This window comes from Phascolarctos cinereus, unplaced genomic scaffold (assembly GCF_003287225.1).
Source record: "Phascolarctos cinereus isolate Bilbo 61053 unplaced genomic scaffold, phaCin_HiC Scaffold_726;HRSCAF=1367, whole genome shotgun sequence".
NCBI lineage: Eukaryota > Metazoa > Chordata > Mammalia > Diprotodontia > Phascolarctidae > Phascolarctos > Phascolarctos cinereus.
Window position 1 is genome coordinate 53,859,117 of NW_027556098.1, and position 13,554 is coordinate 53,872,670.

General features: G+C 39.5%; 1 long non-coding RNA gene across 1 annotated transcript in view; it reads right to left on the reverse strand.

Annotated features, from left to right (window-relative positions):
- Nucleotides 1-2,388, reverse strand: part of LOC110214781 (uncharacterized) — a 56,625-nt gene extending 54,237 nt beyond the window's left edge. Inside the window, exon 1 of the long non-coding RNA XR_002326371.2 lies at nt 2,183-2,388. This is a non-coding gene — a long non-coding RNA (uncharacterized LOC110214781). The remainder of the gene's footprint in view (nt 1-2,182) is intronic.
- Between the last annotated feature and the right edge of the window lie 11,166 nt (nt 2,389-13,554).

Consider the following 13,554-nt stretch of genomic DNA (forward strand, 5'->3'; position numbering starts at 1 on the left):
GATTCTGAGAGACAGAGGTAAGGAGCACCATATTTCAGGCATGAGGGAAGGTGAGTCCAAAGGCATGGAAATATGTAGCATATGAGGACAGAAAGAAGGCCTGTTTGGTTTGACCACAACATGTAGAGGGGGGGAGTAATATCCAATGAAGCCAGAGAGATGGTTGAGGTCAGATTGTTAAGGGCTAGGATTATTGTAACTTACTTATATTTTATCTCCTCAGAGCTTTGAAAACATTAGATTGTTAATAAAAGATTGATGAATGAATGAATGAATGAATGAATGAATGAATGAATGGACAAGTGGGCCTGAGACCACACTAAATATCAAGCAGGAAAAGACACTTTATTGACTTCTCTATCTTAGATTAGAAAAAGGAGGTGGTGAATGGCAACCCCCCTTAAATTCAAAAGTGGCAGGAGAAGGGAGAAAAACAAACAAAAAAGAAAGTTTCTGTTTAGTTTTGTTGTATGATCATTTCAGCTCAGCCTTTGTGAACTTCAGTTTCTTCATCCATAAAATGGGGGTAGAAATTGAGCTAGTTGAATCACTTCCAGGTCCATGATTCCAGGATTTTTTTCTATCCATTTTAAGGGGTTCTCTTCAATTATTCTCATCCACATCTCAGTCCCTTGAATGGATAGGCCTCTGCAATCTCAATACTGATCTAGCTCATACAAGGAGATCACACAGAGAAACAGAGAAATAAGGTTACAGGATCATGTATTCCCTGAAGTTGGAAGGGACCTCAAAGGCAGAATGCTCTCCCTAGCAAATCTCATAGGCTAATAATCCTATGATAGTACTAAAAATATCCCTTATCAAAGTGGTGGTTGAAAGTGTCTTCACTTTTCCCAGCCTTGCCTCCCACCCCAAATGCTCTGAAATATGAATTGCGTTTATTGAGAAGGAAAGCCCTAATTTGCTCCCACTATATTTGCTCCTCCCTCACTTCGCCCCCTCTCTTTTTAACTATGAGGGCTATAGTTTTATTGATTTATTTCCTTGGAAACTTCCATTTGATCTTTAGATTAACAAAGCGGTGTAGTGTAAATGGAGTCAGAAGATGGAGGTTCTAGCCCCAGCTTAGCAACTAGCAAGCAGTGTGACTCCGGGCAAGTCACCTCCCTAGGCCACAATTTCCCTCATCTGCAATAAGATGAGGTGTATACCAGAATCTAGAATTCTAACTCAATATCATTTTCTTCAGCTCTTTTATTTTCCTGCTGATGGCTAATGGGATGTTTTGCATCCTGGAGGCAGCTGAGTGGCACAGTGGATAGAGTATCTGGCTTCGAGTCAGTGAGACCTGAGTTCAAATCAAGCTTCAGATACTAGTTGTGGAGCCTTGGGCAAGTCTACCTCTGTTGCCTTGTCTGTACAATGGAGATAATAATAGCATCTGCTCCTCAGATTTGTTGTAAGGATCAAATGAAATAAAATGCAAAGACAGCCCAGTTAGATCCTTAAACATAGGGTCATAGATTTAGAGCTAACAAGGCCCTCAGAGATCTAGCATAACTCCATTATTTTGTAGAGAAGGAAAGTGCAGCCCAGAAGGTTAAAAGTTACTTTCACAAAATCACACAAATACTTAGGTGGTAGAGACAGACTATGACCCCTCAAAATATAATGTTTTTTCCACTTCTCCCCTGAACCATGCTGTATTTTCAGGGATAGGCACACAGGAATGCATGTAACATGTGTCACACATAGGAACACACACAAAGGTCCGAGTAAACAGGATCTTATACCCAAGGAGACAAGCATGTACACAGGAGATATGTAGGATGCTATTGCCAGATACACCAGGACCCATCTCATCCCTCCCCAAAGTCAGGTGGGACCCCTCTCCCTTCCTTCCCTTGTCTGCACCCTCATTTTCCCTGAGACATCTCCCTTCTCCCACAATTGAATTTCCTCTACCCAAAGGTCTCCTGTTTCCGTGCCTCAATTTCCCTTCTCTCTCTCCTTGAACCTGTCCACTCCCTATATGACTCGAGCAGACTGCAAAAATGTGGACAGCTAAGACACCCCCTAAGTGCCTTGTGGGTAGTGTATGCAGTAATATACAAAGTGATAGAAACTTTCTTTCTCCAGGCATGTTTATATACGTATACCACACACACACACACACACACATACACATGCACATGAATCTAGCAGTGAGAGCCCAACATACCTGATACAGTTTTCCATGTGCTTTTCTGGTGAGTTTGTTTTCAGGAACGCGTTATGGAGGGCCCTACTCTCTGTTCTGGAGTGTGTGCAAACATTCTGTGACTATTTCCCACCCTCTTCCTGTGTGGTGAAGAGAGGCTTTTGAATTGGCTGCTGAGTTAGATCTGAGTATGCCTACAAAAGGTCCCAATAACTCAACCTCTTTCCTGATTTGAGTAAGGAGGATGAGCTGTTACAGGTCTGGGGTGGGGAGGAGGGGAGATCTTGGGCACTCTCTCAGCCAGGGGCAACATGTACCCCACGTGCTCTTAAGGACTGGGTTCTCATTGGTTAGCCCACTGTAAAACATATGAACATACGTGCACGCATAAATCTATCTACCTACATTTAGATAGATAGATGTACAAACACAGAACCCTGTCATGGTTGATAGCGCTGATTTAACCAAGTATAAACAACATAGTTCTTGAAAAATCCTCCCAAAGCTACCAGTAGGTGACAACTTTCTGTGATGACTTTGACTCTGTGGAGGCCCCACACCCGATCCTGCAGCCCTGTGGCCTCACTCTTCCTTCTGCACAGCCCTTGCTATTGTTTTTGCCTTCTTCAAAAGACAACACAGCCCGGACTGAGCACTTTGGGCACCATCTTACCTACCTGGCTCTGTTGTTCATGGCCATATGGGCCCTGGCTCACCATGCCTGTGTCCTATGCATGAAATGCGGCCCGCAGTACCTACTGAACACGGTATTTTGTGAATTAACCACAGTCTATTGAAGACTACAACAACATGCCAGGCTCTTGCCATGGGATCACTGTGGAGAGGGAAGTAAATGGGAACGGAGAGTCCTAATTAGTAGTAGGCCAATAAATTGAGAATAAGTTTCTAACTATAGAGTAGATTTCTAACTCCTATTTTTCTTGTGGAGAGAGAGCTTCATGGACAGATTCTGCAGGAGAGTGATTAGTGACAACATGGAAGGAACACCTGCCTATCCCAACATGGGGCAGAATGTGAAAGAAACACTCCCTGCATCTCCAGCATGAAGGGGTAGTGCTTTTGACTCAAAGAAGCTGGTGGAACTGACTCATTCCCTGTTGTCATCTCAGGGTACAGCCAAATGTCAAAGACTTGGGGCCTGGGACTGAAGGTGGGCTTCTACATCCTAGAATCTCCCTTATGTTAACTTATTGCCAGTAAAGTTGAGTGGTTCCAAGACTAAACTTTAATCCAGTATTCTAGAAACCATCACCATCCCCTTGGAAGAGTAATTCAAACTCTCTCTGCCTCAGTTTCCAAAATGTAAGATTTGGACCAAATGACTTGTCAGTTCACTTCCAGCCCTAAATCTAGGATCTTATGATCATCTTATCACCAATAAATCTGTACTGAGGATCTACTATGCTAGATTTAAGCCAAGCATTAGAGACACAAAGAACTATAAAATATGGTGTCTGCCCTCTCAGGCATGCTTAAAACCTAATTCAAAAGACAAACAAGGGCAAGGTAGTCTATGTTAAGTGACAAAGAAATAGGATAAGATGAAATAGAATGTTGGAATATTGTTGCTCATTGAAAAAATAACCATTATAAAAAAGTACCATCTGCAAGTCAATAATATCACTCTGAAATTCAAGGGTAAAATATGTATTTATTAGGAGTCTACTATGTGCCAGTCATTGTGGAAGGTACTGAGAACACAAAGACAGAAGCACAATGATCCTTTACTCAAGCAGTTTATGTTCTACCAGGGAAAGGTGCTTTCTACCATGTAAGTACAAAGTTACACAAAATAACTCAAGAGATCAAGGCCTCAGCAGACCTAATCTCATAGGTCTGCAATCTGGAAAGACCATTTCTCTGATTGTTTTCTCAGTGGTAGACCATTGCCCTGCAATTGCATTTGTCATTGTTTTTTATGAAACCCATGTTCATTTTGTGTATGGCTGTTTTTATCCTGCCATTGTCACTGCTACCAGGCAAGCAGGGCATAGCAAGCCGTTCCTTCCATTTAGTTAATAGTCCGTGGACTATTCTAGAGATGCTAGTTTGTCATGGAAAGAGGCTGAATTGTTTGTTTAACAGTCAAGTGACAAATTATTTAATTAGCACATATGTCATTTGTCTCCACAGCTGCGTTCCTCCAACTAATTGCAAAGCAGCCTTAATTTATTGTAGATATATTGCTCCCTGATGCTAACGTGATAATTACACAGTTCCATTGTGCCTCTGCACTGAGTTTAAAAATGAGAGTGATTCCACCACATGGGGAAAATCATACTGCCCAGCCAAGCCAATGTATACAGTCACTCTCCCTAACTGCTAAAGCAGTGTTCACCAAAGCTGTACTTCTTTGAAATTTTCCCTTAAGCTTCTCCCCTTAAATTTGTGAGGATCAAAGAATCAACAGATTCATTTAATAAAGTGTGTTCCAATGCCTTCCAACCAAGTCCGTTTTCATATCCCCACCTACTGGATAAATTGCAACATGTAACTGTAGATCCTTCTCTCCTTTGGAGTCTCTTGCCTGCCACTGACTCACAATGGAAAACTTTTCCTTTCTCACTAATAAGATTTGCCTCCTGGGCCAGCAAAGGGAAAGTCTCTCGAGCAACATGTCCTGATGTGAGACAAATTCCTGAGGCTATCTGGGATTTTAGCAACTTGTCAACAAACAACAATAAAAAAAATATTTATGCGATATCCCTGTGTACAGTAATAGATAGTGGTGGTACTGAAGGGGTTCTGGACAGGGGTGTGGAGAGAAAGAGAGAATGTGGGGGGGATGGAGAGATACACAGAGATGGAGGGAAGGAAGGAGGGAAAAGAAGAGAGAGGGAGGAGAAGAGAGAGAAAAGGAGGGGGGAGGAGGAAGAGGAGGAGGAAGAGAAGGAGTAGGAGGAGGAGGAGGAGGAGAGAGAGAGAGAGAGAGAGAGAAGAGAGAGAGAGAGAGAGAGAGAGAGAGAGAGCACTTGTGTGGGTTTATGTGTGTGTGAATTTGGGAGGAAGTGGGGCAAGTCCAGAGTGACAGGAGAAAGCTCTGAAAAGGGAAAGCTATGAGCTTGGGTGTATTTGCCTTCGGTGAATAGATCCCAGGAGACTTTTGTATTTGTTAAAGACTCAGCTCAAACAAAATTATTCACATCTGTCTAACAGAGAAACGAGGCAGGGAGATCTGTTTAACCTAAAGAGAAGAGCTCAGGCTCTTGCTTCAAAGGGATTTCTTCTCCAGCCCAAGGGACCCAATAACTAACTCTTTTAGTTCTAGACCCTCTAACACTTCTTGTGCTCCACGAACACTGGACACCAAGAGAGACCCACAGTAAAGCTGTAGAACAGGACAAACATTTTAATTTGGGTCTAATTAATACGGTGACTAATAATAATAGGGTCTTTCTTCTGAGGTGCTCCAGACGGCATGGCATAGTAGATGGAATGCTGAACCTGGAGTCAGGAAATCCCAGATTCAATTACTACCTCTGACGCTTGCTAAGGATGACCATGGGCAAGTTCCCTAAGTTCTCAGAGCCTCAGTTTCCCCATGTGTAAAATAGGGATAATATTGCCCATAGTATCAACTCACAGGGTTATTGTGAGACTCCGATGAAAATACACATTTGTTTTCTCTCTATAGTTGTATATTTTCCTTCTGCCTGGCCTCTGGTTCTATGTGATGGCTCAGCAAGCCATGACATGTTAAATTCCACAATAAAAGAGACCCTAGAATATTCTTGGCTAATGCCCAAGCAGCCTCTGCACTGCAGGGATGGTGGCCTGAAGAAAAGGTCCCTTTTCCTCTGAGGGTTAATTTATTCAGCCGGTGATAAAGGGGAAAATAGTTTTTCTTGAAATCTTAGATTAGAAACATGAACTATAAATGTAACATCTTTGGCTTGTGATGTTTTTCATAACAGAAATATATATATATATATATATATACATATATATATATATATGTATTTTTTAGTTGGAACTCATTGTCTATTAAAGACCCCATAGCCTAGTCAGCTTTTGTTTTCTAGACCAACACGCAATTACTTACCATACTAATTTTTCACAGAGCCCTTTTGTCAGGAATATTTCTATATTTCACTTCAATAAAGCCCTGGTGGTAATTTGCTGCTCTTTCTCCTTAAATGCTGACAGAAACCATCACTTTTGAGTTCTACCATCCAGGAAATTTCCACAGTCTCTATTCTGGATAAAAGGCTTTATTAAATCAGGCAAATGTCAAACACACAGCTCAGTGTAAGTTAACCAGACCAGTGGAGAGGAAGGATAAAAGTCTCCTTGTGGGAGTATAGACATAAAGGAAAAGTTGGGGGGGATGATGTGGGAGGGGGCAGGGAGAGGGAAATGAAAAAGAGGAAGTAGAAAGGGATGGGATGATGAGGGAGTGAGATACAGTAGATGAGGATATTCCTCCTTTTCAGGTAGTGAGCAATAAGGGACTCTGTCAGCTGTGCCTGCATCTCCCCCAGATGTCAAATTCAAAACAGCAAATGTAGCCCTATTCTCTTTTTATTTTTCTCTCCCCCTCCTTTTCCCCCCTTCAATGCAGAATACAAGGCCACTGCCAAAAACATATCCCTCACAATCCAACATCAGATGGTGACTCCTTTCCCACAGCTTGTGTGAGTGAAAACAGTGAAATTATACCCATGTTTTAGTGGTGAATCCCCTGGTGTTCAAGCAGAGGCAAGCCCAGCACAGGGCCCTTGTTCCCCTGCTTTTTGTTCCTGGGTTTGCAGTGTTTTTAGTACTGGATACCATTCAGCCACCATTCAGCATTGTATGTCACTTCACATATGGTTCATCCGCTCCAAATGTGTGCATGTACCCAGAAAATGCAGCTTTTCATTATGTATTCTCTATGTAACAGAAAAGATTAAGATGTAAGCCTGCTGAATGCAACAGGAATTAGTTGGACAGATGAATAAGGGAAAAATGAATCTGGAATGATGGCGGATTTAGTCTAATGATTGTGGGAGGGCGTTAAGAACTTGGTGGTAGGTTTCAGCCCTTTTAATCCCAGACTGTGTGTGTATTTTGGCAGCAGAAATGTTCTTTCAGAATTACATCTAGAGGAGTACAGTAAAAAAAAAACACATACACATACACAAAACTTTTAACCTGATGTTGATAAAAATATCAAAAATAATAGTTAAGGTGCCAAATCTCTTCAAACTTCCCTTTTGTTGGGGGGAGGGAGAGGAAAATGGTGTTTGAGAGGATTCTGTTTTTCAATGCTCACAATCAAAATTATTTTAAATGAAAGTATGGTGTCTACATGTCAATGTGGCTATTTTCCTTCTAGCATTTCTTTATCTCAAAATTTCACTTCTATGGATAGCTACTAATGAGGAACCAACTCTGGTGGGAGAAAAAAGCCTCTGAAATTGACTTGATTTTAACGTACAGGAAAAGTTGAAATGCTCTAAGAATCAGTTTCTCTCCCACACACCAAAATCTATATGCTCCTTGGATGAACAAGTCCAGTGTAAATGGCATTGAAATGCAGTTATTTGAAGTGGGTATGAGTTGTCACTGCTGAGGTTTGAATCAACACTTCAAAAGGGCATACTAGTTTAATATCAACCATTTCATCATTGCACATAAAACCAGAGCAAGGAATTTTTTAGACTCAAGCTGACTTCCTACAACAATTTCCAGAGAGAGTTTTCTTTTCTTTTCTTTTCTTTTTTCCTAGCCAATTTTGGGCTGGAAATAAAAATTTGCATCACAATAGAAATATTTCAAAAGTGTAAATACAAAAGGGCTGCAACTTCAGAGGCTTCTGGGTCAGATGTGTTATTTTGTTTCTAGTACATCATCTCATGAAGGCCTTTGGAAGGGGTTATTTACTAATTCAAGACATCAGAGTGGATTCTGCGAGCTGCTCCTTGCAAAAATGGAGGCAGCTGACTCCTAGTGATTTATGCTCAGTCTTGTAACATGCTGGGAGAAATATTGCCAAAACACCTCAGCTTTTGCAGCAACTGTTGCTGTAACTTGATTCACAGATTTGAAGTGTGATAGCATATATTATAAACCCTTCAACTGATTTGTATAAAACTTGAGATTTAGCAATTAAAATGTAAATGAATGCCTATTTTGCCTATGTACTGCCAAATATTTGCTGTCTCTCAAATACCTGCAGTCCCCAAATTTGAAAGATTCCATCATGCACTTTTGAAATGGGCAGATATTAAAGTTGTTAATAGGAATGCCAGTTTGTGACAGTATAAACTTTTTTTATCCCACCATTGAAAAATTTTCATTTTAGGTTATACATTAGAAATGAGTCATCTTTTAAGTGTTTTAAGCTGTGAAGGTTTGTGGGTTGCAGAAACATGTTATAGTCAATGATACATTTAAATGTTTTTCTATCTGTAAAATGAGGACAAATACATGCCTCACAAGATTGTTATAAGAATTGTAATGTATATGAAACCCCTTCACAAATTGTAAAATGCTAAAAACAAAAACCAAATGTGACCTAACATCATTATACCACATAGTACTTCTGATTTTTTAACCCTTCTATATTTTAAATAATTTACAATTTATTTTATTTTAAAATGTAAGTTAAATCACAAATTACAATGTAAAAATGCCACAGAAGCCCGATGGTCTGTGTTCAAGTGAATCCTAAACCTAACTGCTTATTATTATTTCCTGATTTGGAAATATAGAAGAGCGAAAAAGCCGTTCATGAAAAATGGAAGTTAGGAGAGAGCCCCAATATATGGCACCGATGAAAAACATCAATCACTTTTCTTAGCAGCTCTGAGGAAAGTTGATATATGTTGGTGATCTCTTAGAAGAGCTCCACTGTAGCATCTCCCAGCTTGGTGTAGAAACCTAGCAAGACGGTCATTTCCTGGCAGCTGCATTAGAAGCCCTAAATAAATTACTACCGCTCAGTAATTGGGATAGGTTATTATCATTCCTGTACAAGTTTGTATAAATCCAAGCAAGGCTACCATCTACCCGTATTGGTTTAGTCATTTGTTTTCATACAAATCCTGGTGTATCCTTTTCTCCTCAGGTCCCTAAGCAAGTGTCACAGCATGGCAGGAAAATCTTGCCTTTAGCTTAAGTAATCTGGGATAATTTTCCACAATGCTTTTACTGCTTTCACAATAGGAGCCGTGTTTCCATTTGAAACAGTTTAAACCTACATAATAAGCGCTCCCTCTCTTTTTATTCCAGTGAGTTTAATTGCATTTTAGAATCTCAATAAACATGTGGGTGTTGCAATAAGCAGCCCCCTCCCCCATTCCCACCTCCCACCTCTCCCCTCCAAAAACCCCTATCTTGGCAGAACACTTAGATCATAATTTGCCTGTTGGGACAAAAAAGACGTGCCCTTTGCTTTGTCCCTGTGTATATTTAGGGTTATTATCAGTGTCATGGCTTCTAAAGTTTCTTTCTGTGCTAAATACAGGGCCGGACCGTGGAAAATCAAAAAACAAACTGGCGTTTGGAGGGGTAATAACTTTTCCCTAAGAAGGGAGGAATACCCCATTTGCCTATTATTTCAGACTTACTTCTGGTTCTCTACCTCTTCCAAGGTAACAGGGAAGAGGGATCACCCACATCCCTTCACTACCTTGGGTCTTTCAGTGCAGGATAGCCTTCTCCCAGGAAATCCGAAAGACAAACCTTTCTGCTTTTAAAATCAGGAATTCTCCTGTAGAGATGAAAGCACATTTTTAGCATGTTAACCCTATGGAGAAGCAAGTGAAAATTGGGTGATTTATGTTGACTCTTTGTTGCATTTTAATACTTTAAGGCCTGCTTGAAAATCCAAGTGATACTTTTATTCTCCAAGTCAAGATTAATAACTTTGTTGCTCCATTTCTGGAAGGTGCCAGTAATGAGTCTTGGGGTTGGGGGGAAGGGGAAGAAACGTAGTAACGCTTTGCCTTTCATTTTACTCTACTGTGTCAATGGTCTATTATTGTCCAAACAAACTTAATAGAATGACTTTCCTTTCCTTGCCTCTCTTTGCCTCTGTCTCTCAGTCTCTGCCTCTGTCTTCCTGTCTTTGTGTCTCTCTTTGTCTCTTTAATTAAGATCTCTTTGGCATCTGCTACAATCTCATATGCCTCCTTTAATTTTGTACACATAGTTTCTCCCACATGCATTTTTATGTCATCAACATCTGTAGATGCAGCTCTTTTCCTTCTCCCTTAAATAGTTCCTTACAAACAGCCTTTCAGCCCATACTCTTGCACTATATTTAAGCCATGTTCTAGCCTAGATCTTTCCTCCCACCAACAAGAACAGAGTATTCCAGTTAACATTTTTGAAAATTGGAGAATATCAGCTGTACAGAATTTTTAAAGAGATTTTTCCACCCTTATTTTATAGTTATGGAAATTAAAGGCCACGGTCTCTTAAGATGAAGACCTTGAATTAATGCTGAGTAGTGCATCTACTTCATTACTTATTATTTCACATTTATATTATTTTATTTATTATAACATTATTTATTTAATGTTGGACACTTTCTATTCTCTGCTATCAACCTTTTGATGTTAATATTTAGTATTTTTTCAGTAATACCATATAGATATGAATCCCAGAACACCATGACCTCAGAAGAATAACAACTTAGGCTGACACAGAGGGCAAAGGAAAGGAACGTGGAAGCAATCTGAAATAAGATTAACAACAATGACTTGTGTCAAGAAGTGGCATAGAAGACATTAAGGATATGCAGGAAAGGATACCGGTCAGTTGTAGCAAGTGAGGAGGATTACAGATGAATTGCCCGAGTGCTGCACTGATGTCCATGAAATGTCAAAAGACCTAAAGGACGGGCCATCACACATTGTGTGGTGGGTCTTTGGTGGACTCATGGGAAGACTTGAGCAAGAAGGTACAAAATGAGAAAGCATGGAGAAGTTGCAACCTATACCAATGGAAGGAGAACCCACAATGATGAGATTACAGGGCCTTCATAGTACTGAAATAATATTGGACATGTTCTCTTTGGGGGCTGGAAGTGAACTATGCTTACGTGTCTTTTCAGAGTTCATAGGACCATAGATTTAGAGTTGAAAGGGACCTTGGAGGAGATTATATCCAATCCACTATTTTAATTTTTTTTTTTGGTGAGGCAATCAGGGACTTGACCAGGGTCACACAGCTGGCAAGTGTCGAGTATCTGAGGCTGGATTTGAACTCAGGTCCTCCTGGCTCCAGGGCCAGTGCTCTATTCCTCTATTTTTAAAGATGAAGAAACTTGATGACTTCCCCAAGATCACACAATGTGTCTGAATTGGAATTTTAACTTGGGTCCTCCTGACTTCAGATTCATTGTTCTTTCTATCATGTCACCTAATTGTCGTTGTTGTTACCTTCATTTTTATTGTTAGAAGTCTGAGAGAAATCCTTTTGAATTTTAGAATTTATGATGATAATGACAGAACAGGTATTTTTTTTTGGAGGAAGTCAGTTTATTAATTCTTTTGCCTTATCTCAAATAACAGAAAAACATGGTATGTGTAAAATATTATTCAATATGTAGTAAAGACTACCAGAAGAAATGTAAATGTAAAAATAAACCTGGGTGGGGAAAATAAAATATAATACTGGTTTACTCCTAGGATCATCAGGATTTATCAGGTATGAGAGAATCAGACAGAGACAGAGAGACAGAGACAGACAGACATGGGGAGAGACAGAGATGCAAAGATGGACAAAGAGAAGATGTGAAGCAAAATAAAAATAGTCGTGAACATTTAAATTTTTTTATTCCCGTGTATAAAACACTTCTGAAGGAAATTATTTGCTCTCTCTCTCTCTCTCTCTCTCTCTCTCTCTCTCTCTCTCTCTCTCTCTCTCTCTCTCTCTCTCTCCCCTCTTTCTTCCCCTCTCCTCTCACCCCTCTAAAACCTATGAATTTCAAATCTTCATATTGAACTTTTAATTCTTATGGTTTTCCTGTGGTTTATTTCTGCGTCCTTGATAGATTTTATTTTAAAATAGACATACTGAAGACAAATCATTTGGATTCATCCCCAGTCAAATGAATTGATGCAACATGCACCAGTCTCATTGTATGAACTTCAGCCTTTAGTTCCAGGTGAGTGCCATATTGCCATATTGTATCTGAACATGTTCTGCGTCTTAGGGTGATCACTTTAAGGGTCACAGAGTCAGCGTTAGGGACATAGTTACTGTATCTCATAACAAAGAAGATGATGAATACTGGTTATTATGCAAACACAATTAACATCTTCACCAGCTGCCTCACTGGTGTCTGATTAATCCTGCTGGTCAGTGAATAAACTGGGTGAACTTGTGTTTCATCTGGCACAAATGGAACAAAACCTCTCTGACAGAAGGTGGTCTTTCCGGGTCAGGTTAGATGTCATTAGATGGGTATTCTTAGGAGGACAGCATTTTAATGTCATCTACGGTTTCGTTTATTTTTTTTTCTTTAGGCAACACCTGTTGAATTAAGGCTTTTCTTGATCTGGTCAGTGTAATTGTTCTAGACAAGAACGTTAAAATTTTAATTTGAAAGGGAAGGGGATACAACTTTATTTTAAGTAGTATAAGAGGACCCAAGTATAAAGTTAAGACTGATCACCATATGAATGCTTAAAAATTGTTTTAGAACCCTAAGGTTCCACACCACAGCTATCAGATTAGCAAAAAAAAGTGACAAAAAAGAAAAATGACATTTGTTGGAGAGTTTACATACTGTTGGTGGAGTTGTGAATTGATCTAGACATTCTGGAAAGTGTTTCAGATCTGTGCCCAACAAGTCACTAAATCGTATATCGTAAATTGTATATACCTTGTTCTTCCAGTGAAAACATCACTAGGTCTATTCCCCAAAGAAAGAGGGAAGAGACCCATATATTATATGCAAAGATATTTATAGTATCTCTCTTTGTTATAACAAAGAACTGGAAACTAAGGGGATTTGCATTAATAGGGGAGTGGCTGAACAAGTTGTGGTATATAACTGTAATTGAATTAATATTCAATTGCATTATAAGAAATGACTAAGATGTTAGTTTCAGAGAAACCTAGGAATATATATGAATTTGTACAGAATGAAGTAAGTAGAACAAATTGTATAGTAACAATATTGTTTGAAGAGTACTTTGAAAAACTTAAGATCTCTGATCCATGTGTAGTGGGGCAGGAGAAAATCATTATACCCCATTATAGACTGATAGGTAAGAATGTGTCTCAATCAATAAATTATGGACCTTAAGATTAATCATGAAAATCTTTTGAAAGTCATTTGATGACATGAAATGATCTCGACAAAAAGGTTCCAATTGGCTGATGGCTTTTTAATAACCTCTGGTTCCTATACAAAATCAATGAGTTAACTGGAA